Source organism: Falco peregrinus, chromosome 4 (assembly GCF_023634155.1).
Source record: "Falco peregrinus isolate bFalPer1 chromosome 4, bFalPer1.pri, whole genome shotgun sequence".
Lineage (NCBI taxonomy): Eukaryota > Metazoa > Chordata > Aves > Falconiformes > Falconidae > Falco > Falco peregrinus.
The window spans coordinates 39,500,156-39,525,829 of NC_073724.1; the positions used below are offsets into that span (position 1 = coordinate 39,500,156).

A 25,674-nucleotide genomic window follows, 5' to 3' on the forward strand; every position below is an offset into this window, starting at 1 on the left:
TTGCTTCCAGAATCACAGTTCTTTCCTCAACCTTCAGTGGCTTTGGTAGGCAGTCTCGTACATTCCAGCTTACTCCAGAAAGAATCTGTGCCTTGCTGAGCATCACATTTTGTGGCCAAGATTTTGAAGAAAGCAAATGGGACCAAAACTTCAAGCACCAAGCCCATATTTAGGTATGTGTGTTGAGCGCCCTTTTTTTTCAGCAGTGCATAGCGTGTTGTAGCTCTAGCTGACTTCTTTTCCTTCTGCTACTCTTTTTCACACAAAGTCCCAACATGACCATGGTGTTTTGATACAATGGCAGGAGTATTTACTGCCTGGTAGACTCAGATCTGTATTTCTGAATCCTGTGATGGTACTTTCTGGAAAGGCTGAAGGGTAGAAAAGTGAATATCCCTGGATCTCATGGCCATTTAGCACAAACAGAAAGCCACAGCTGAACCAGAATATTTCCATGGCATTGAAAAATTTGCTTTGCTCCCTCCAGAGACATTTTCATTCACTCCTATTTTTGGCCTATGTGCTAATTACATTCACTGAAATTCTCAAAAATGGGCTGTACAGGGGACTCACGTAACGCAAAGGGCTCTTGCTTGTGTAGAGGAGTATTTCACCAAGTAACAGTTGGGTCTTGGTTAGTCCTAGTGTAGATAGTTGAGGGTTTAGTCTTGTTTACTGGATTTTTGTCACTTCGGTTTGTTCAGCACCTACTCTGGTGCCTGGGTGTCCTTGGTGGCCGCTGGGGAACACCTTCTGCCCCTGCAGTGTCCCACCAAGAAAGCCAGAGCTGCTGGAGGCAGCAAGGAACATGCAGCCAAGAGGGAGCTCCTCAATATGGGCACAGAGGGAGACAACTCAGAAAGAAAGGCTGGGAAGATGGAAAATATGGATTTAGGTTATCTAAAGGAAAGAGGTACCACAAAACACTGACAGCAGAAGACACACTGGGCTACAGAAATTCATCCCTGCCATAACTTTTATTTCAGTTGGTTACCCAAGAGCTGGATTTGGTGTGCCTGGCAGAAATTGTTTGGCTTAGCCAGTAATGTTAATTGGGAAAAGTGAGCAGTATTACTTTAATTGCACAAAAGAGAGGGAGGACAGATCCCATTTCAAATTTCAGAGTAAAGCTTTTTTTAAGGGGGGGATAAATATTAATACCAAGGCTGTGCTGATGAGCTTTAGGGGGGTTGCTAAGCAACACAGCCCTTTGTCTATAGCCCAGGCAATGCCTGGGAAGGGACCGTGTAGGAATAACATTCATATGGCTTCTATAGAAATGTATTTTTGTAGCTTTTCAAAAATAAACAGAAACCCAAATCTGTCTCCTTGACTTTTTTCTTTTTTTCACATGAAAGACTATCTGCTGAAAATGTAGTTAGAGCTGCAATCTGCGAGCACCTATTTCGAAGATATTGTGAGCCTGATAGCAAAGTCGGGGCAACATGCACGTGTTTTTAACACATCAATATTCACTTAATGTATCTCTAAAGAGCGTAGTTTATTTTAAACTCTCCAATTCAGATCTGTGTACTAATTTGCTGTTTATGGCACCAATCATTACATTTTCGTCCATTATATTTTGTTTTTTCCAGGTCACCTTTAGGAATTTCATAAATACATCCCAGTCTAGCATATAAATGAAATAGCTAATAACATGCCATTACATAACTGGTAGAATAAATCCACACATTCCAGATATTAAAATCATGTATGTGTTGGTCTAAGCCTTGTAGTAAAATTCAGCTTTACAATCGTTCAAATTCAATATGTTCATTTTTATTTAAATCTTAGAGCCTAGGAGTACAGGGCAAAGGAACAGCTTTTGATTTGAGACTCACAGAGAGAAAATTATATTTTATTAAGTTAGTGAAAATGCTGACTGCAGAGAAATTTTAAATAATTTATTTTTGAAAAAATGAAAGTACTCTTGTGTTCTGATATGACAGAAAAGCTAAAGCTTTGCTGTTTATATAAGGGAGCAGAGGTGAAAAGTGGTAAACTCAGTGAACTGCTAACAGTCGGTGCCTTTCTTCTATCATTTGTCCTGGAATTGCCTCCTCAAAGTGCATACAAAACACATTTTAAACTACTAAAGCCATACTATTGCAGAAAAATAGAAGGTGGACCAGAAAAACCCACTGTGCTGGCAGACAGGCTGTGGATTTGATATTTACTCCATATAGTACATGTCATCCCGAGATCCTCTACACATGCACAGAGGGTCTGGAGCAAGATGTTCCTACCCAGAGCAATCGGCTTGGGAAAACAATGCTGCTCTACTTTTACCTGCACTTTGTGAAGAAATGATGACCTTGAAAGAAAGGGAGCTCATGCCATTAGTTACAATTTTCTGTCCCAAGGAGCCAGCAGGGGAGCTTACCAAAAGCCCAACTGGAGCCAGTGACAGATCCCAGCTTCTTCCCTTACATCCTGGGTCCCCAAACTCCCAGGCATCCATGCTGCCTTGAAGGAGACAGGGACCAAAGAGACAACCGGGAGCTGTTACTTTGCTGGCCATTGAGTGCTCCAGCTCCTTCCTTATCTACAGGTCAAGTTCTGGTCTATATCACAGCTGTACACTTGCCCCTAAGGATTCTCCTGTGGTGTAGGCAAAGCAAGCAGCTCCTCTAGGCTTATTAGGGTGGCATGCAAAGAATACTCTTCCTTTCCAAAACCACAGAGGCTTGTAAGATCCTGGTGCATTTACAAGTGAAAGATGACAGCAACAGAGCAAGAGGTGCAAACCTCAAAAAAAAAAAAGGTAAAGAGAAGTTGTTACTTCTTAGTTACTAAAACACACAGTGAAATACTGGAAAAGAAACCATTTCTCTGTTGATGTGGAATCTACATGAGATCCAAAGGCAACCATAAGGAGGTTCTTCAGAGGATCATTGCCCATGTTGTCAGCACAACAGCTAATTTCACTAAACTCAAGGTGAGTCCACCATCAAACATGTGGAAACTGCTGGGCATATTAGCGCTGATTGTTTTGGGTCTTGTTTTTGAATGAAAAGTTTTTCTTTACAACAAGATTATCTCCTCTGCATATGGGTCCACAGTGCAAGTGTGATATCCAAAAATTAAACAAGATACTACTGGACTCCCAACAGGGTGATGGATAGCATATACCTGTGCTTGCAGAAAATTTGGACTGCAGACCAGTACCAAACTTCTGATTTCTCAGAGTCCACCAGACACTGTTTTTTACGAACACTCTATGTAAAAACATGGTAACATGGATGTAGTTGTGCATGGCCTCATAAACAGCAACAGTCTGTCTACCTCAGTTTGGGGGACCATGGACATATATCAAAGCTGCTGGTATCTGAGACAGATTCTTTTAAGATGTACGTCCAATATCTGTATTATGTGAATTCAGCAGCTTCCTTCCTGCATATGTAACTTTTTTGGCTTCACTTTCCTCCTTTCCCAGCTCCCTCATCTGCTGTAGACTGCAGAAGTATCAGAGAAGTCATATGAACTTTTGAAACCCACAAGAGTGTTTTTAAATGCATTGGGCGGGTAGATGTGGGAGACTGGATCACAATGCAGGTAATAATGTGCAGGCTGCTCCTGAAGAATAGCATTCCCAGAGGCCTGATGGCCTGCAGCCTCTCCACAGAAGCAGCACAAGGCACTGGACAGGGAACACTTTGTCTGTCTGCAACACAGAGCACCCAACAGCAAGCCAGACCCAGGCTGTCTGAGCCTGGCTTGGAACCTCTGCCGAAAAAGACAGCAAGCCATGCTGTTTTCCTATATCAGCCTACAAATAGAAAAAAAAAAATGATTATTTGATCTGAGGATTGTCTGCTCAGACAGGCAAGCAATCGGCTTGGACAGTGCAACACTGGGCAACCATTCCCAGTGCGCTGGGAACAAGAACAAATTTTCCAATTCCTTGTCAGAAAGAGGTAGACCTGGCATCTGTCTTTTGCTTTTACTTGCAGGTATCTGCGTCACTCAGTCTTCTACCCCAGCGTGGGACTTTGGAGATGGTTTAGAGCATGTCTGTGAATACTTTTTCCAGCACCCGTCTGTGTGTAACTAGCCTCCTCTGAATGCTTTTTGACATGCATTCAGATCAATCCAGTCAGTCTCTGGTCTGGGAGTGAGTCATCTCCACTGTTTTGTTCTTCTGAGGTGTACTGCTGCTTAGCTCAGGGACAAGGGGCATGCCTGCAAATACCACATTGGAGATGAAATAAATAGGCTCTGAGCAAACCCACAGAACTTACCAGGACCCATTCATACAAGGATGGGTACAGGTCCAGCTAGAGCCTACCTCCTTATATATGAGTGATGGAGAATTTTTTTTTTTATTTTTGCAGTGTGTGTGGCTACTATAAAATTAGAGCTCTTCCATAGCAACGCTATGGAATTTCATATAATGGTAAGTTATATGCAGAATCTGTGCATGACAAAATTAGACTATGCATGTATAAGGTTTTGAATTCAGCTTACCTAAGGCAGAAGGGACTGCATTTTACAGTGGAGCTCAGGATGTGTTGTGTCCATCACCTGCAATGCACAACTCAAAATTGTAATAAATAAATGATAGGTGAAGAGCCAAAACATAGTGTTTTTTTTCCCAACAAAGATGTATCATGTCCTTTTCTTCTACCTATGTATTACCTGCTCTACAAACAACTCAGTCTTGATCATATCTATTCATTCCCTGTCTTGCAGCAAAGACACTTGTTAAGTGTCTTCCTTTTGACTTGTCTCAAAGGAGTTTTCTGCTAATGTAATGCTTCCAAGCCTGTCCAAAATCAAAGCAGATGGAGGTGTAAGTGGGACTCCTGCTCAGCAACCCCTGTCTAGAACATAATACTCAGCTACCCCTGCTAAGTGAGTTCCTACTAGTTAACATGAAGAACTGTCCATGTTCTAAAATCCACTCAGGCAAAAGTATAAAACAACCTGCAAATGGGCTGCTGGGGGTGAAAAAGCTAAAGCGAATAGACCTTGGAGTGAAGAGGTGAGCCATTTTGTCTGTATCCTGCTAGCCTCTGACATCACTTAACTGATGAGGAATCCTTTTCCAGTACATTTGATCAATGTTAAGAGGGAGAACTAAAGGTTTTTGGATGCAAATACAGCAGATTTTCACAATAAAAGCACATTTATTACCTTCCATTCTTGTCTAAAATACCTAGAGCAGATGCAGAATATTGTTGATTCATACTACCCGCTTAAGCAATAACAACTGAGTCACAGGGCATTTCCTAGGGATTAATGAGTAGCTGGGAGAGTTGATGGCCCAAAGCAAACTGGAGGGCCATTAACCCCAGCCAGCCATTAATTCCCTGGGAAATGCCCTATGCCTCAACTGTTATTTGCTGCTGTGACCTCCATCCTCTTCTTTATACTGTTATACAGAGGAAAAAAAGATGTTGAGCAGGGATGATGCTAGATGCTGCTCCTGCCAGAGATGAGTATTTCTCAGCCCAGGGAATTCCTGGCCAGGCCAGGAGACACTAGCAGCACATCGTGCTCAGCTGTGCTCATGTGCTCAGCTGTCAATCAAGAAATAGTTTTCTAGAATTTTGCTGGAAAAGTGCTTGTCTGTCCAAAATGCACAGATAGCAATGAAGTAAATTCTGTTTTGAAAGATAAGGTATGAGCCACCAGGAGTGCAATGGTCAGTGCTCTAAGAGCTGGGCAAGGACCACAGAGCCCGCCACATTGAAGTGCAACAAGCTTTACAGAAGAACACCCTTAGAATTAGTTCTTCTTTCTCCTGTGCATGTCCCCTATGTCTAGAGTCTCAGAAAGAGCAAGGAGATGGGGACATCTTCCTGCTCTAAAGCCAAATGCAGCAGCAATGGTAGTAGAAGAGATGCATAGCATCTTACTTGCTGCATGATACAGAATACGTGCCACGCCAGGTAATACTAGCTGGAAGACAATTGCTCCTATAGGGCATGTAATGCCATGGGTCACATGCTAACCTGCTGCACGTGTTCATTCACAACAGAGCAGTTTCTGCCCTCCCCTTTAAGCCCCACCATTCTCCTGGGACACCACCCTGGCACAGCAAAATCCTTAGGTTGGAAACCTCTTAGAGCAGCTGTGGCTGGTTCCCTTCCCCTCTAAGTGCTTGAGCTCAAAATACCCTCCTCCATCTGGAGAATGAGGTTTCCAGGTCATTTTAATGCAGTTTGCTGTTTTTGAGAGCACAAACTTTGTGCCAATTCACAACCTGCATAACTTGAATTAAATTAGTAGGGCTACGCAGAACACAAGCCACTGCCTTCCCTACCCTCCTTGGTAGTGGACATAGCTGACAAAAAAACCCAAGCACTTAAAAACTAAACAACATTACATGAAATAAAGACTTCAGAGATAAACATATTTAAATGAAATGTGAAATTAAAACAAATCATATCAAGGCTTAAAATTATATCATTTGTTTAAATAACATTCAGCAACATATTGTTACTGCTGAAGTTCTAGACAGGTGAACTAGGTGGGTTGCCTGGGACAAGCATTTGCTGAAGCAGAAAACCAGATTTGGAAGCAGTAGGCTTTTGCACATACAGAATATTTAAGTACTTTATTTTATTCAGTCAATTCTATTCAACAAGTGCATTTCAAGTTGAGAAACCCTAGAGAAGTTTAAAAAAAAAAAAAAAAAGGGACGACTTGTTTTTTCCTTCTCCAATTTATGAATAAAAATGAGTTCTGCAATAGCTTGGCTATGACTTACTTCAGTGACTGATAACTTACTTCCAGTTATTTACTTGTAAACTTAGAAAAAAATGTCTGTTTTTTAAATTTTCTCATGAGATATCACTTAAGGTAGTTTATTTAAGTAACAAAAAGAGTATTAGGCTATTCTGGGAAATTTTGATTGAATTCTAGTTTTCATGCAAACATAGGTTCATAAAACCAAGAAAACAAATCTGGAAATAAATGAACCATCTTTCATTTTCCAATTAAAAATATGACAAAACTAAGAATCTGATAAAGTGATTCTTAATTTATCATCATAATGCATTGCAACAGGCTGCCCAGGGAAGTCGTTGAGTCACCATCCCCGGAGGTATTTAAAAGACATGTAGATGTGGCACTTAGGGACATGGTTTAGTTGTAGAATTGGCAATGTTAGGTTAATGGTTGGACTCAATGATATTAAGGGTCTTTTCCAACCTAAATGGCTCTATGATTCTATGATTCTATTATAAATGTGCATAGATAAATACCTTTTGTTAACAAGAAGAAAGACCTCACTCACTGAGTACTTCCTCTTTTTATAAATCAAGGTGTTCTAATGGTTACCAACCCATGAAAACTAACTTTTCTTTTAAAAAATAACTAGCATAACTGACAACTGCAAAAAGAGATAAAATCTATTATTTAAACCAAGATTTCCTGCTTGGAGATTTAAATCTCAATTTAAACCGGTTTGCTGTGGGTGTTGGAGTTGGCTTACAGCCTTCAAATAATTGTAGGGAAGAAAGAAAACTGCTGAGACACACGCTATAAATATTTGCTGGTATCTGAAACTGCAGCGATGTCTTTACATTCCGAACCTCTGGGTTATCAGCATTAAAATACTGGGTAATGCCCCTGAATTGCACTGAAGTAAGTGACTGAAGGCTAAGGAAAGCCACAGCAATTGGTACTTGACTATTTTAACTTTGACCTAAAATGGTGAGCATAGCTTTAGAACACTGTTTAACAATCGATCTATTGCTCAGTTACTTTCCAAATTAATCTTTTAGTATAGGACAGATCCTGTGATCCCAAAGTTTCATGGGCAGCAGGTAACCTCCAAATCATGGCACCAGCATACATTAGAATTGCTTCAGGACAGCAAATAGAAAAGAAGAGAAGCAGAACCGTACACCATAAAAGAAAAGTATGGTTACAGGCACAGGCAGCTAGAGAAACCTGCAAAATGACAGTTCATAAAGCATACCTATATAAAGACTGAAAACCGGCACTGGTAAAGTAAGGTGGTGTAATCTGTGCCTTTCCATTTTCTTCAGCTCCTGGTGAGCTGACTCCAAAGAACAGTATTTTCTTCTCTCTTGGCTATGCCAGCAGTCTCTAAATCCACACAGACAGAAACACACCTACAGCTGGTGTACATGCTCAGAAAGAGCTTCTCAGTTTATCCAGTTGCTTGAGAGCTCAGCCTGAATGCTTTGGATGGTTGGTGCTACACCCTACATCTGTATTTGTCGGCTTTTTAAAAAGCATCACGTCTTACTGTGGTTCCCAAACAAATCTTTGTCAGTGGTCTAAAAAAGTCAAATGTTGACTTTTCTATCTGCTACAGGCACTTTCAAATCCAATTCAAGAATGGCCGGTATCCATTTAACTTAAGACAGCAATCATGTAGATTAAAAATAATTATTACTATGAGTTGTTTCAAAAACAATTTAAGGGTTCATCTGCACTTACTTTCAAGTGGTGTAAGACCAGATGGAATTTACCAGCTGCATGGGTTTAAAAGAGATACAACATCAGTGCTACCTGGTGTAATGCTTAATCTCAGTCTTGTGATGGTGAAAGTCTTCACGATGCTTTCCCTTGCTTCCCAGTTTCCCCCAGTTAATGTAAGAGACCTGCAAAGCAGTACATTCTCCTAACTGGAGACATAGTTGTGCTGGTATTCAGATGTGGTTTGTTCTGGTAGAAATGCTCCCTTGCGGGACAAGGGAACACTCTGCCACTTCATTATTTACATGTAACTACATATATAATGGTATTTTTTACAGATATGACAACACTGGTGAGAAGTCACCCTCACAACTGACATCGTTACTTGTGTGCAACTTTTAAGCTCTGACAAGGGCAAAGAATGACCACATCCAGTCAAATACTAATTTAAACTAAAAAGTCAAATCAGTAATTTCAGTGGGAGAGAAAGATTTAGGTACTTCTGAGCAAAGCCCTTCCAATGAAGCAGCCCTTTCCTCCTCTTCCTCCTCCAGGTCTCCTGATCACTTACAAAAAGAAACTAGTTGTGTATGATGCTCGAAGTGCCGTTTGTGAGCAAGCAGTCAGTAACAGTTAAGGAATATGGTATCTGCCAGAGAGCACTCCATCTCACAACACTAAATCTGCTTTTCTCAAAATTAGATGGCAATCTGACTGTGGCTGGACCGAATGTTAGGTATATAGTAACATTTGTATTACTCCATTCACCATGGAAGGAGAGATAAACTCTTTCATCCTTGCCTTTACATTGAAGCTTTGACAACTGTGGTACAGAAGCGATAGCTTTTTTGTGTGTGTAAAGAAATGGAATAATTGTTGATACACAGCTTAATCAAGAAAAGAGCAATCTTTCTTTTTAAAGATTCTGCACTGCTTGCAGACATTTTATCAGTCCTACAAAACCATTCTCTGCTGTAACTAAATATTATCCATTTTACAAATGGGCATGCTGTGATATAGGAAGAGACTCCGTCACACAGCCACTGGTAACAGATGACACTTCAGTTTTGACACATGGGTATTATCATAACCATTAGACAAGGCTACCATCTTAGGAATGCAGAGGTACATTTGCAAAGGGTTTTGAAAATACAGCACTCATCTGACGTCACAGCTGAAGTCAATTGGATTTCCTTAAGGTCAATAAACCCCAGAGTATCTCATAGGCTGCAGCCCATATTCATTGCTCTGGAGCTCCTCAGAAAGGCAGGTGGACTGTGCGTGAGAAACGGATCTTCCCACTTTTCAGGTTTGCAGGAGGACTCAGTGGAATGGACAAACATGTTACTATTTGATGGGATCCACTTGGCTGGAAAAGACTTCTTTCCCCAAGGCTTCTCTTTACAGCAATCTGCCTTGGCTGTGAAAGTCTGGAGGAAGCTTTGGAGCTTATCTATGCTGCTGCTTGACTGCAGCACAGTGAAGTAGGATTTCCAAGCCTTAGAGAAACATGCTGATCAGAAGTCCTTTACCAGGCACTCAGAGCCCAGGTGACAGTGCTAACCCTCTGGGCCACCTCTACACTTTACCTGTTACGAAATTTCAATCCTTCATCACTTGTGATGAAATAGAAACCAGAGGGTGGAGACACAATGAGCATTTTTGAGAGCCCTCCTTATGTGATAGTTTACCCTGTGATGGCTTAAATACAGACCAGAATGAATGCTCAAATCAAAGCACAAACTTCTTTGGCCTCAGGGTAAGAAAAGCATTTCAAACATTGCTGGCCTCAAGGTACAAACCCAAATATTTGCTAAAAAACAGAGAGTTGGCTTTTCTAAGGCAATGCCTTATTGCTGCTTCTCTGGAAGGCTTTCTCTGCTTCCCACCCTTCAGGAAGAACATAGGCAAGGACTAGGACCACAGCCTCTATCTCCTGTTCCCTCTGCTCCTGTAGAACGATCACCTCAGCTCCACAGCTGTCAGCCAACACTGAGAAGCAAAAGGAATGCAAGATGAGAGAAAAACTATCCTAGGTAGCTTACATTGCTCTCATGCACTTAGGTCACTACACAGACCTCAAGGAAACACTGATTTCATCACACCTATCACAGGATCAGGAAGCTTGCTGATACTATAGCTTCTCTGTGCCTGGCACAGCACCCCCTCTTACTTGGTGAGAGGGAATGTGGCTTGCAAGGTGTTAAGAATGTAAGAATGTGATTAAACAATCACCACCACCCCTCTAGCTCCTAGTCCAGTTAAGACAAGGGATGGACAGGATTAGGCAAGACACAGATTCAGGAGTGGTTTGTTGGTTTTTTTGTGTCATCTTTTATAACTTACTCTAGCCTTTGCTCAAGTTAACCTCTCCCTATCCCCCTACATATTGTACAATCTACCTGCTGGGAACTTACCCTACCAGTGCAGTGTCAAGTCTTCTCCTTGGCACCTTGGGATGGTTTTAGGCTCAAGCTTAGCAGCAGACTGCCCGTTAACTCATGATTTAACGCTGTTCCCTCATGGTTGGCAGCAAAGTCAGGGAGTCAGGGAGCAAAGGAAACCCTTGCCACAGTTTGTTGACCATTTCCTTCAGCCTCAGTGCCAATGCAAGCAGCCCCTGCACCTTGCTGCATGCCCCTATACCATGCTACATCTTGACTGTGCTAGAACAGCTACTCACGGGGCCACGCTAGGAACCAGACTGAAGAATGGTTATGAGTTAAAAATAACCAATGCAACAAAAAAAATAGCGATTTTTGACTTAGAATGGTTCCCTGACCCAGCCGAGCCACCACACTGTAACAACTGTTACAGGTTGGTCAGGCTACACCTTTCACATGGTAACCTGAGATGTGATGTGGATTTTGTATTCCATCAGAGACCGAGGCACTGCAAGGAGGTGCAGATGGTCCTGCCAAAAGCCAAGCAGTTAACAGAATCTGAGCATCTGATACCTAAGACGTGTCCCATGGGCGCCACAGCTTGCCAGACAGACTGAAATTAATGTCACAGTGAACTAAGTGGCAACGGGTCCTCCTCCTTCACCAAGTGCAAACCAAGCATTTCAGATCAGGAATATCCAAACTTTTTGAGAGGAATTTTTGAAATTAAACATTACAAATTGAAATATTTTAGGACATTCCATCTCATAGAGAAATCAATTTCAGTTCAGTTTTCAACCTGAGTCCAAATGAAAAGATTTTAAACATCTGAATAAAATTGAGCAAAAAGTCTTATTTTCAGTGAAGTAAGGATTATATTTATACCATGTATAAATGATATCAAAGACAAGTAGGGTTTGCACAATATACAATGCACAAAGAGGACGAAAATACAAGGATCAAACAGGTATAATTTTTACACAAATCTCCTGTAAATGAAATAAAATACCATAGCAACAAATAATAACTTTAACAATTGCTATAAAATATATCATCATGCCATATTGTCATACAATGTACACATAACAATTTAAAAATTGCACATATGCATATAAAATATTCACGACCTGCTCCTCTGATACTTAAGTATAATTCTAGTATTATTTTAATCGTAAACATTATGAAGTAGCTTTAGGGGAAGACTCCAGAATATGAGAAATGTTGAAGCAATAACTTAATTTCAAGAAAAGTGTATGTAAAGGGATTGGTTGTCAGTGGAAGGTAAAAAAGGCTTTTGTTAATTTGGCCTTTTAAAAATGCTTTTTAAACAAACAAATACATTTGACTGTTGTTGCCAGTGACAGAAAGTCTCAAATATATTATAAAAAACCAGAAATATCTCCACCAAAAGACTTTCTTCTTTCTATAACATATCTTGCCATTGTCTTGATCAAAAGTCTACTACTCACAGATATAAATGGTTTGTATCGCAATTATTAATGCTATATAAGGATTTCTAATAATAAATCCATATGACTATATAGATACAGTTGCTACGCCATGAACATACACTGAACAGTCAACAGAGTATTGGGGGAGAAGCCACCAAAAAAAGAAGTTACAGCAGGTGAGAAGAAGTTGAGAAGAATTTCTGGATGAATTATGGATTTACAGAAAATAGGACTGAGGAAAAGTCCAGGAGGCAAAACTACAAACATCTCTGACTTTTTTTTTTTTTATTCTCTCTTTTAAGACCTACCTCCCTAAGTAATCTACCATTAACGAACGCTTCCTTACCATGAGGCTGGGAGGAAGTCTCTGCTGCGGTTTCAAACCCTTACATCCTGTCTGCCCCAGCCCAGAGCTGGTGAACAAACTGTTCTTTTTTCCTCTTTGCAACAGACTTTACCACGAGATTCAGGGAGCAATTTAAAGCTGAAAAGGAGGAAGTTATCATGGAGCCATAAAAGGTTACATGGGACAAAGCTTTGGGAGCAGAATAGCTGAATGTTATTTATCCAAAATAAACAAAATTACCTTGGATGAAAAGCACTGTGAGTTACTGAAGGAATGAGTTGGGGAAATAGCAAAGAATCAGAAAGAAGTAAGATCCAAGATTTCATGAAACAACTTAAAAATGGATTATGTGAGGCAGGTGAAGCAAGTATTTCCTGAGCAAGAACAGGGACACGATGGCATGCTGAAGCCTTTGCTAGAAGTGAGCTGTCCTTTTTAATATTAATGATTTCTTTTTTTCTTTTTGGTGTGCTTGGAATAAAATGACCTGGGATACATGCACAGCATCTGCTTCCCCGTGTTGTGCTCAGATGCAATGGGAGAGTAAACAATTAACCAAACTCGATGCAAACGAGAGGCAAACATTTACCTTTACAAAAACCCTGTCTGCAGGCCTGGGCTTGGAAATCTCTGCACTTACTAGATCTATGGAAATGACTCATTTTTATGGTAACTACTCAGTGGTGTTCACTGGACAGTTTCTTACCTAAAACACATATGCCCAGAAAAATGCTTTTTTATCAAAAAAACTGCTTTAGCAGAGCCTGCAATAGGTAGGACTGCAATAAATAAATTAATGGTATACAGTCCTAGTAATAAACACTGGCTTATGAAAAAGATGCCACACATCTTATCTCTCAAGCTCTCTGAATTATGTATTTCTTTGTAACATTCAGGGAACTCCTGGGAACTGATCCTTACATGGGGAGGGCAATGTGAGGAACCCACGTGGCACAGCTTTTTCACTCAGGGTCTTTTGGACTGGGAGGATAATCCTTGCAAACTCTCGAGCTCAGAGTCTATAACCAATTGCTTGCCACTGTTATTACTACCTTTTTGTGATCTGCTCTGAGAAAACACTGATTCCTGCAGCACAACTCCAGTGGTGCCCAAGTTCACCTATATACAGGACCACGGAGTCAAATGCAGAGACCAAATCCTGTCCAGGGCTCAGGACTGAGATTTTGAGCTGTCCGTTCTTCCCCTCCCAGCAACATTTAATTCTCACAGAAGCTGCATAAACTGAACTTGAGGAAACTACACCTCCACATTTGCCTGGATTTCCTCCTCTCTTCCTCCCTGTGGGTGTCACAAAAAGCTTAAAATAGCTTGTGACTTGCGGCACTTTTCCTGTATCTATTGCAGATATTTGAAAAGGGTAGAGGGAGGGAGGTTAAGATCTGAGGTAGTATTTATAAGCCTAGGGAAATCATTATAACGGTGCTAATCTAGCTCAGGACCAGCCACCTCTTGGACCCAGAGGTCAGAATTTTAATTCCACAGCGTCTCCTGATTTTGCTGTTTCAGAAATGCATATCATGTTAAGAAATTAGGAAGCTGTGTCTCCTTTTGTCTCAAGGGATTTGGCTTTGTTCACCATTCTGGCAGCCCTCTCTGTCCTTCAAATTAAAAAACCCTCTCATACCTGTCACTATTTTTAGTGTGTGTTTTTGAAGGAAGAACTCTGTCTACATTGAACAGATCCCCAAAGACAATCTCCAGTGCAGACACATAGTGACATATGAAAATGAATGTAATGCTCTGAACGCTGTGCCTCTGCTTCATAGGCCAATTCTGCCAATCTACTACAATTTGTGATTCACAAAAGTAGACCTTGTCCTTAGACACAGAACTCTAATTCCTCTCTTCCCTGTGCCAACCGACTGAAACACTAATTCTTAAGGAACATATTATTGCCCATTTGCTGACATAAAAGGCTCCTGGTATGAAAAAAGCAGCTTTTCCTCTACTGCCCTGTGGTGGGAAGCAGACTTGCACAGCAAGGTGATGTATTATTAGAACCAGAGAAATTCACGAAATTCCTTCATGAGATTGAAATAAATTCTGTTTCGTTTGTAACTGTGTTTGCTATTTTTGTTAAACTGCCCCCTCTCAGGTCCTATCCCAAGAAGAAATCCTGTCAAGAAGGATTAATTTTGGCCAATTCTCCTTCAAAGAGTCACAATCAATAATCTCTCTTGTAGAAGGCAACCTTCGGGAACACAGTAAAGGATGTTAATGGTAGTTCCTATGGACATCTCACTTTTTTCTCTAAAGGCAACAAATGAAATATTAAAAACTAAGTAGCATTTAAACGAGTCACTCACCATGAAGTCTGTCTCAAAGCACACAGGCTAATCAAAACCAGAGCAACACAAGGGACCCTAGCTTTATGAAAATAATCTTTTCTCCTGTATCATCAATTTCATAAAAGGCCTTCAAAATCCATAAGACTAACACTGTTTCTCACTCACAGAGAGAGAGAAAAAAAAAAGTGTGTGAGCATTTCAGGCTTTTTAAAGGCAGTAATGTAGCAAATTGTAGCCTTGTATAACTCCATTTAAGTAAGCCAAGTTAAACACATATGGCCTACAAGGTTGCGGTAAGGGAATTTCATAGGCTCTAGAAAGAAACATTACAATCTCCTTACTATCGCCTGTAAGTGGGATATCACACCACATTTTTTCAGCACTAAGTGGCTTATCAATAGACTCTCAAAGAAGAGCTTCAGATTTTGTTACACACCCTGAGAACCTTTACTTTGAAACAATGCATGCTGTTTATCAGTCAGCACCATAAGCATGTATACAAATATATATCTGTGTTTTTGTTGAGAAAGCATAAACTGAAACATCCCATAATACCTTTCCTGCCAATATCCGCCTATGACATTATTATGCACTTTGTGCAAAATTGGGTAGGTTTGTGATCTGTCAGGTATTAGAAGTAATAGTTGGGGTTGTCTGCCTCTGCAGCTGTGAACAATGACAGAAGGAGGTGCTGGTGATGCTGGCTCTCAGTAATTAGGCCATACATAAGACACGCTGCAGCAAACTGCCTTTTGCTCTCCTCGTTCCCTCCTCACCCCAGAGAGAAAACACTGAGCTTCACTGCATCAGTAGCAGGCCTGTCTCCTCATTTCAGGAGTGAAGGCAAGATCTTACCTGTCACAGTTGGTGCAGCATTGGCAGCCACACAACGAAGATCAACCAGAGCCAAATCGTGTCTTTTACTAGACAGTGAGGCACCACAGATCCTCCTCCCTTTTACCTCAAACAGATGGTAATGACTTTTCCTTCCCTCTGTTACCCTTTGCTCCTGGTTGCCCTGCACGAGTTTCTCTGCATATGACCTCTGTATTGTCCACGCTGCGTTCAGCTCACTAAAACTGCAGGCAGAAAAGCAAAGAACTACCCAAACAACCAAAAGGGATAGCAGCCTCCAGCAAGAGTCCCTCCCATGCAGCACATCAAGTGCATCAAGCGCTGGAGAGCCAGTGTTGCACTGCGTTTGTCAGCCAGAACAGGACTTTAAATACTCCAGATAGCTTCACTGAGACTACAGCTAGCTACAATTTCATTATAATGAGTAATATATATATAAAAATAAATATATATATCTCCTGCAGTCCCATAGTTGTGAAAATCGTTCCTATGCAACTATACTCTGGCATCTCCATTTAGCTGGGCTTCTAGCCTTTTCATTGTGAGGAGAACTGAAAACCTGTAAGCTGAATACAAACTGAGACAGCATCACTGCCAGAACCTGCAGGAAACCATCAGCCTGCAAGGCCTGACCTGTCCTTCTCCCCTTCCCGGAGTCTACAGGACCACAGCTGTTGGTGGCTGCCCCCAAGCGTGGCCGCGAGCATGGTGTGCTCTCCCAGCCTCTGCTTGCCCCGTGTGGGTCTGTGTCACAGGCAAACCATGGGAGATGTGCAGAGCACTGCAGGCAGCCCAGAGGCAGCCTGCCTGGGATATGTCCACCAGGGTAACAGGCCTCCAACACCTGGGGATACAGTGCTGCAGGGCATCCTCCCACCCCTCCAGAGGCTATATTTCCAGCTTAACCCTCCGCACTGATAGGTAGATCTGACCAGGTGAGCTTGCACAGGGTCCCTTTCAAGAGGCAGAAAAGATATACATAGTGAGTCCAGAGGCCATGCAGTATGCACCTTGCCCAGTTTGGCACCGAGCTCACCACCCTGACAGAGCTCGCTGCTGGGAGGCACTGGGGCCTGCCAGGTCCTTCCCATAGCTCCCTCCTCGTATCTACTTGTGGGCACTAATTGCTTTGCAGCGTGTGCACTGCAAGGCTGTGTAGCCTCAAGCAAGAAAGCCGGAGTCCACTTTGTCACAAATATCAAGAGCAACCAAAAGCTTGGGATAGCAAATTTCCTTGCCTTGAGGTTAGTGCAGCAGCTCCGTACCACCTGGAGAGCAGGGTTGTCCTAAAGACAGCTATGAGCTTCCCACTTCCCCAGCATATATGAGGAACATGTGGAGAACATTGACAAGCCCAAACCTGAAAGTCAGGGACATGCATTGCTGAGAACAGGTACACATTCTCCCTTCTCAAGGCATGGGGCTCTTCAGATGGGCACAGAGAATGAATCCTCGTGTTCTCCACTGTTTCTGAAGGAGCGAAAGGGAAGCTTCGCCCCGTTCCAGCAAGCAAATTAATTTACTGGACTCCTATGTCACCTGTTGGAATTGGGAAATAATTATTTTCCTAGGACACCTGACTGCAGAACTTACATTCCTTTTAAGCCTAAGCATGAAAATGTCTACTAATGTTCAAAGCAGAACTAACCAGAAACAAATTCTTTGACGTCAGCTTCTCACTGACAAACTGTGGACCAAAAATTATTCACAGGAATCCTTCTGTTGGGACATTTTCAACAGAAACACTTCATATTTGACTGGAATGGAAGCAGACCTCATCCTTTCCATCCAACTAATTAAACAGGCCAAGAACATATCAACCATATCAAGAGCATGGGCACAAGGTTGCTTTTTTAAAAATAATTTTAAATAAACTCATCGCTAGTAAGGATATGGAAACAAAACATTCTATTATCACAAACATCAGAAGGAAATGCAAAATCAACACACAGCAAATACTCTAGTATAGCTTTCCAGGTCCAGTCTGAATGAGGTTGGAGACGATACCAAATGGGCTGTGTCCCTCAAGTATTTGTACATGCATTCAAACAGTAAAGCAAGCAAGGAATCTGACTATATATTCTTTGCTGATACTAGACAAGCTGATCAATCACGGTGAAAACTCATTCATAATCAGATGTTTGAGATTGCTGCAAAGATGCGCAGGGCTCTTTAAGCATGTGCTGACCTTACCTGCATACCTAGCATTACGCACATTCTTAATTTTAAGCATGGGAATAATTAATTTAATATGAAATATTTCTGTGAGTATTTGCAGGACTGGATCCTAACTCTGAGCTGGTCTTCACAAAGATATTCAGGAAAATTAATCCAAATTAACTAAAGGCTTAATTTAAAGCAGATTAGTTAAAGCATATTTAACCCTGTAAAGACTTTTCAAAATTAAAGTAGTCTTAAGCTTCGTATAAAGCTTAATCCATTTTCAATTTACACTTTAAGTGAATTTGGACTAATTAAGTTGAATCTCCTATGTAAATGAGCCTGAGGTCCTAATTCAGAACTGTGTCCAAGCACAGGTATAAAACTATCCCTATTCATAAAAACATATCCTTGAAAACAGCTGTTTTCAATAAGATGCACAAAGGTTCTTAAATATTTTCTCTTAACTATTTTGTATTCTTAAACTATTTGAGAATTATAGTTTGATGCTAAGAAAAAATCATAGCCCAAAGGGCTAAAAGGCAGATAACTGTGTTTTATTTACTGTTCTCTAGATGATACCAGTTTCTCCAGTGTGTGTACAAGAAATCTTCAATCATTGTTTTCTGTTAGGAAATCTCTGATTGACACAGAATTAAAAACTGGTTCTTCAGGCTGGAATTATTTTTTCCTTAGAAGGTGAAAAGAAGATTAACCCTTCATTTTCTGGGAAGACTTCTTAATGGAGTGTTGTTTTCTCAACTCAAACTGGTAAAGCACCCTACCTGTTAATTTCAGCAATTGCATTTATCTAGGATTTTACATCTCAGATTTTGCAACTCTTCTTTTAAATCTCACCTCCATGTAAGCGTACTCAAAGTGTTTGAATCTGTATTATTTTCTTGCTGTATATGCAGCAAGAAACTGAGAAAAAACCAAGCTTTATAACAAGGTTTGAATAAGTATTTCTGAATAAGTTTGAAGAGAGGTAAAACTAGCAGTGTAGCATCAAAGGTGTGTTAAGTGACAAGTTTTCTGCTGGCTACATAAGGTGAACTAAGAAAAAAACTACCTCCAGAATAAAATTTGCCAACTAAATTAGACATGGAGCCGTAAGAGCTATTTACAGAGTCATGGAGTCTCAGCAGACATCCCACATCTGCTTACTTTAAGTGGGTTGGAGAAGTCAGCTCACACGTGTTACAGCTCAGCTCCTGATCCATTCAACTTACTGTCCAAATACAAATTCCTTCAGCTCTCCCTGGTACTTCAATAGTCTTACTCACCCAGTGCAACAAAGCACAGGACAGCAATCTCCAAGATGCTAAGGACCAGAGAAGTTACAATGTGCTGTATCCTAACACAGAGAACCAATACAATATTTCCTTCCTCTCTCACTGAGACAGTACAGCTTCTGGAAACAAGCTGGCACAGATAGGGCTGACTCACGTATCTTCACCTGATCTTCCTCTACTAGAATGGGTATGGGTGGAAGCAGATTATGTCTGCACCACCACGTACCCACAGTCCACCCAATGCAGTGATGCAGTTATGAGTGATGCCCACCTGATGACCACAACAAAACTGAGATTTGACAGCTCTCTACATCAAATTCACCAAGTGCCTGTATTTTGGTTAGTCTTCCCCAGAAAGAAGAGTCCAAACAGATGATTTCGTCATCTTTTTCTAACTCATGAAAGAGAGAGAATTTTATCCTATGTAGGTTCCTCAAACATGTTTATCACTGTTAGCTAAGCACCATCCAGAAAAAAGGAAGAGGAGCTATTGCAAAGAAATCCAAGGTTGATTACTACCATCCTGCTCACTGACTGACTAATTCCTGCTGCCAGGAACAGCAACTTGTTTGGCCCTCCTTTCTTTTACCATCTTTCCTTCCATTGTTCTTCTACTGTCTGGTGAAGTTACAACTTCCGCCCTTCCCACTTCGATAAAAAAGGCAAATAGAAAAGATATTCACCAGAATATACACATGGTTGCCTTCAATAGTGCTTTGTGGAATGGCTGTGCTCGTGAACGTGGCAGTCAGCAGCGTAATGTGGAGGGAGCATTGCTTGTAAATGGAACTTCTTTCTGATTTCACTATTGTTTCCAGAATTTCCATGGCTCACTTTTAGTTGAAGAGATGTTTCTGCCACATGGAGCTAAAAGAGCTTTTTAGATGTGTTTGAAGGCTGTTAGCCACCATCATGTGCCAGCCCTTCTCTCCTTGTGTTCTGTAGCTACTTCACATCAAGCACCAGCGGTCTCTGCACTTGCTGCTCTCCTCTTGATCCAAAAGCTTTTCCTATTCTTCAGTTTGCAGATGTGGTCTGGATGAGGACCAGTATCTAGCTGAGGTGTGTACAGTAAAATAATCACTCCAGACACAGAAAGGCAACTTACGCCATGCACACATTAAGCTGGCAGTGTTTAACTGGCACCCAGATAATAAGCACATCTACTTCACTGCAAAACATGGTCAGGATTTGTAGCCATGAAATGGACTTGATAGCCTTTAAATTCTGTTTTACTGTGCTGGCTTACAGAGATGGCTTGGAGCCGATGTGGCAGCTCATTAACACTCAGTTAACACTTCTCTATATAGCACAGCATTGACTTTTACATTTTCTTATTTTCAGGGGAGCAATGCATGTGGAATTAAAGGGAGGGGTAATAGCTTAAGACACAAAATATTATGAACAAATCAGTTTTAAAAACATAGAAATAAAAAAAGCTACAATATACTGAAAGTACCATTTGTGAGTATAGAGTCCAGGAGAAGCATTACTTTTACCTTGCCAAGTTTCCGATGCATATGATTCATTCTGAGAGTCCCAGCTTCAGGTACCAGAGACAGACATCTACAGAGGAGCAGTTTGTTATCTGAGGAAGCATGCATCTAAATCAGCTTCTGTTTTCAACCTTATAGTGGCATCTGTTTTATTTAAAAAACCTATAACTCAGTTTTAACTGTTAGGCTGCAAAACTGGGGAGAGTGCAACTCTCTTTCATGGTGTAGCCTTCAGCCAGAATGATCTTTTCTCACACTAAAGCAGTAAAAGAGGAAGTGAAAATGTCAGGCTGCGTTTGATTGCCAGAAAACTGCCTGTTTCCCATAAGAAAAGAGTAATTCCCATGTGAAATGCGGGTCTTGTCTACTAGTTGTCTCCGACCTCAGACAGCACAGTGAGAGTGTGCAGGAGGTTAACAGGCAGATTATCTTCCAGCCTTCCCCACTGCAACATCTGTCTGTGTTAAAGAGCAGCCTTGCACAGCACGTGCTGAAATCCCACGGAGGTTGCTCTCCATCCACATGAACCCCAGCCTAGCAGCCACCAGGGATCTAACAAAGGATCGGCAAGCAACAACCTGCAAAGTGACCAAAGCTAACCAGGGAGGAGGCGGGCATGCTGAAGGTGGCCAGCAGATACAATGACAGCCTACAGCTCCCCAGGGTAACCCCCCCTCCCTGCCTCAATGACGTTTATCAGACAGCCTCTCCTGGAGTGCTCAGCAGAAACAAAAGCTGCTTCTCTCCACACAGGGCTTTGCCAGGCAACATTTCCACTCTTCCCCCATCCAGGTTGAGCCTGCCAGGAGAGAGCTGAACTTTTCTGGCAGAAGAAACCTCACACTCCCCAACACCTGCAGGAGGTCATGAGTCTTTTAAAGGTCTGTTTCTTGCTAATCCAGGCACCCTGTGGACACCAGGGGCCTGAGTGAGCTGCACAACAGGATGCCCCACAGAGCTACCGAACTAGTTTTAAGAGAGCCAGCGCGGTAGCAGGGGAAGCGTAGCTACATTACTACACGGCTCCACCTGGCCCAATTAGCCCCACTGGAAACCACTTTGGGTGTCTTTGTGTGGCCTTGCATTGTGCCAAGTAAACAAATACATACCACACATTTGCAAAGACAGCCTTTACAACTACACCAGAAATGTTCATGCACAGATTGAATCATTAAGCAGATTTCAGCTGGATGGCTGTTCATGAACTCTGGCGTTTCGCACATGGAGGATGGCAGGCAGCAACTGAAGAAGCAGCTCCTGGCCTCTGAAGGGGGCTCATCTCACAATGAACCAGTCCCACCTGCGGAAGCTAAAGGGCGCTGATCTTTCTTTTGGAAATGTGATTGACAATGGAGATGGAAAGCAGTAGAAAAAGCAGTGAAAGATGATAAATTCAGACAGAATTATCTTTTTGGTTAGTGACCAAGAGGAATGCCTCCATGTAATGCAATGAATTCCTCTTTGGTGGAGGGGCAGATGGGACAAAGCCCAGCCTGATGCAACCTGGGGTTTTGCTTGTATTTGCAAATGAAGTAACTATAAAGAGGACTTTTAATGACCTCTACTCTTCTCTTTTCCTTTCTCCCTGGATAGCCCTAAAAACATTCAGCTGCAGGCATCTTTCTAGTTGATCAGTCAGTGCTGGGTATCTTGAGCACTTTCTTCCCAGGTATTTGATAAACTGTAATTCATCATAATACCACCTTTGGTTTTATTTTTTTCAGATCTACCACTAATCCAGTGGGGTATATTCCATCCTCGAAAAGCAGTAAAATCCTTCATATTTTTAACCAATAAATATTAAATGACACCTTATTTTTTAATATTACATCACTTATATATTCAAAAACTGATTTCAAGTATTGATCCAGATGTAAGTTAGAAATTTAACATCTCCATATTCTACATTCTCCTCTAATTCTCACCTTATCAGCTGGACGTTGGAGGCTCAGAGTTTCCAGCAGGAAGAAAAAACATTTTACTTCCCCCAACCATAGAAAAAGCAAAGTAATTTCACAGAACATTTTACATGAAAAATCCAGCTTTGCATCTCCTTTCACACTCCAGAACATCCCAGATCAGAAACAGAAAATACTTAGGGCCTCATAAGTTGGCAAAATATGACTCTGTTACAGCAAAATAAAAAAGTGCACCTTGCCACAGGAAGGATCTCCCCCATTTAATACTGTGTCCCTGGCCAGACTCCTTTTCATAAATGGCTGAATTATCTTATATGATACCTCATCATCCCTGTCTCCCTCTCACAAAGAAGTTATAAGCAACTTAGGCTATGTAGAATGGAAAATTGCAACCCCAACCATTAAAGTTTGGTTAAAAGGTCTGAAAAATGTTACAGTGGGAGGTGTCAAGTGAGCTTAAGTCAAAGAGTTACTACCTGCTTCACCTGTAATGTCTTCATTATTGGAGCCTTGGAAATTACAGTGATAGCTGCTACTAAAACACCTCAGACTAATATCCCTACATTAATCTCTTTTTGTGATATTGGAAAAATGCCTGTAAGCTAATAAGTGCTCAGCACATGGGAGGATCAGATTTGATATAAGTGAACTATTTTTTCTGGGGCTTTGGCAATTAGCTACATACATAAGAAGCAGAAAATAGGACAAAACCAGCAAAGTAATATGAAAGCATGTGATTTATTAAAAGACTTACAGCTGAAGAATATGAATGCCCCCTTTTTGTCTCTATATGTGATGTACCAGCCCCTCTTGCATAGCTCTTTGAAGGCAGAGAATCCAGAAGTAACAGCTGAATTCTCAAATCAAAAGGCCAATGAGCTGGAATATTCCCCTCAAAAGAGATGATGGTGGCTTTATTGAAATTACTTTCCAAGAAGTGGCTGGCTCCCAGAGCATGGTGGGGGAGCCAGCCATCTCTTGGAACAGATTTGACATAAATGAGGAATAATCCAAGGCTGTGTCCATGCCAGACAGGCCTCTTGTCATCAGCCTATGCACTGCTGGGATGTTTAGCCTCAGGACCCCTGACTCCAGGAACATGGGCTTCCCCCTTGGCCAGTGGCTTCACTTTGGCTCATTCAGAATAAGTAATCAACAGTAGCACAACCAGGATTTTCAAGAAGGTATGTGGTGGGGCATAATGAAAGGGAGCCTGAGCCTTAGGGAAGAGACTACAAGACAGCATTGCTAACTAATGCTGCTAGCAACAAAGCTCTTCCACAGCATCTCCTCTGCTGGGAATGAGCATGATTACCAGCCAAGCTTACATTCCAGTAGGCTGCAGGGGTATTTGAGCAAAAAAGCCATCAGATACCCTGAATGGAAGATCACCTTGCTCTTGCCAGTCTGCCCAATGTAGGTGAGCTGCTATATTTACAGATGCCTTGGTATACAGAAAAATGAAATAACTACAAGTAACTGCAAAAGCACCCCACATTTATCCAGTATAAATAAACTTGTAACACATCTTGCACACAAACTGTTTGGGTTCTTTAGCATTCAGTACTGTGGTTCAAGACCTCATAGAACAAAAGAAAACAGCACTTAAAGAACCTTCTGTTTGTTTCACTATACAGTACATACAATATAAACTTTGCATCCAAATCTAGCAGTAAGTCTTTATTGCTTTCCATTGTGCAAACTGCCAAGTTGCACGTCGACAGTTACCGTAGCATCAGAGAAAGTTGCACATAAGAGGTGGAATTATTTGCAAACTAAGATGAAGTGTTGATGATTGTGTCCTCTCATACAATAAAAGCATATTTCACTGAGCTCCAGGATGCAGAGTAACAGCATGATCCCTCCTGTGATCTTGCTCAGGGAAAGGTCACTTAGCTAGAGAAATTATATTTACTTTTGGAGCATTCAGCTACATAAGCTACCAGCTGGGAAAAAAGTGTCACTTCTACACCCCCAACATGAATTGAAGTTATGAAGGGTTAAAAATGAGAAATGGTGGAAGATGGTTCAATCAACTGATCTGTGCCCACTGCTCCAAAAAGAAAGCCCAAATGTTCCCAAAGTAGGGAGGATTCTCCAAAGCATTTAAAGCCATTCTCTATTTCATAGATGAAAAGGTGCGTACACATCCACGTTACCATGGAGAAAACTACATCTTTTTTCTCCCCTACTTGCACATTTCAGGCTTTGAACTTTAGATTAATACAGGTCATTTTTTACCTTCACCTACCCTTCACCACAACACAGATGTTCCTGAAACAGAAAAGTAAAACCATTTACTAGTGGACCCATAGGGTTAGATTAAAACGCCAAACATTACACTAAAACTCTCAAACCTTTGGCATATTTAAGCCAGCACTGCATTTTTCATGGTACCTATTTTTCTAGCACATTTGGACCAAATTCTGAAGCTGAGCACTCCGTCCAGATTCTGATACTTTTCACAATGAGTAGTGATTTTCCCTTGAAGAGCCCCAAACTCATAGAATTTGTATGAAGAGAGACAGGAATGTGACACTTTCTAGCATTCAAAATCTGGATTAAAGTTCTTATTTTAGAGGTTTGGTCTAGCCCATAATCCAACTCATTTGGCAGCACTTTTTCTTCTAATTGAGATATATAGTTCAGCACAAATGAAACACACAGTTAAAGAAGACACTAAAAAGCCTTTTTCCAACAGTTAATTGAAATTAATTTTAAATTAGTAGAAGTCTGATTATAGAATGATGTCATTTGCATGGACTAACTTCATTCTAACATTAGGCTAAGTCAAATGAACAAAGCTAACGAAGGTGAGAAAAGTAGCAGTGTTTTTAGCTGAAATTAATACTTTCAGCACTGTATGTTAAAATAGGTAATAATCTCCAAATCTTTACTTTGATACGTGCTTTATTTCCATATACACACTAGTGGCAGGACATCAATTAATTAGTAAAATGAAAAGAAAGATCTCTAAGGCAATATTAGTATTTAAAAATTCAAACATCATTGTTCCTTACGCTGTCGTCTTTAATCTTAAGTTTTGCTTTTGGAAACCGAAC

At 41.2% G+C, this 25,674-nt stretch overlaps 1 long non-coding RNA gene across 2 annotated transcripts in view; it reads right to left on the reverse strand.

Annotated features, from left to right (window-relative positions):
• LOC114011326 (uncharacterized) overlaps positions 1-20,969 on the reverse strand; it is a 68,729-nt gene extending 47,760 nt beyond the window's left edge. The window contains exons 1-2 of one of the 2 annotated variants that reach the window (XR_003553180.2): positions 20,697-20,969; positions 4,468-4,524 (exon numbers count right to left, since the gene is read on the reverse strand). This is a non-coding gene — a long non-coding RNA (uncharacterized LOC114011326). The remainder of the gene's footprint in view (positions 1-4,467; positions 4,525-20,696) is intronic. The other variant, XR_003553181.2, reaches the window with a different exon arrangement.
• Positions 20,970-25,674: the final 4,705 nt, after the last annotated feature.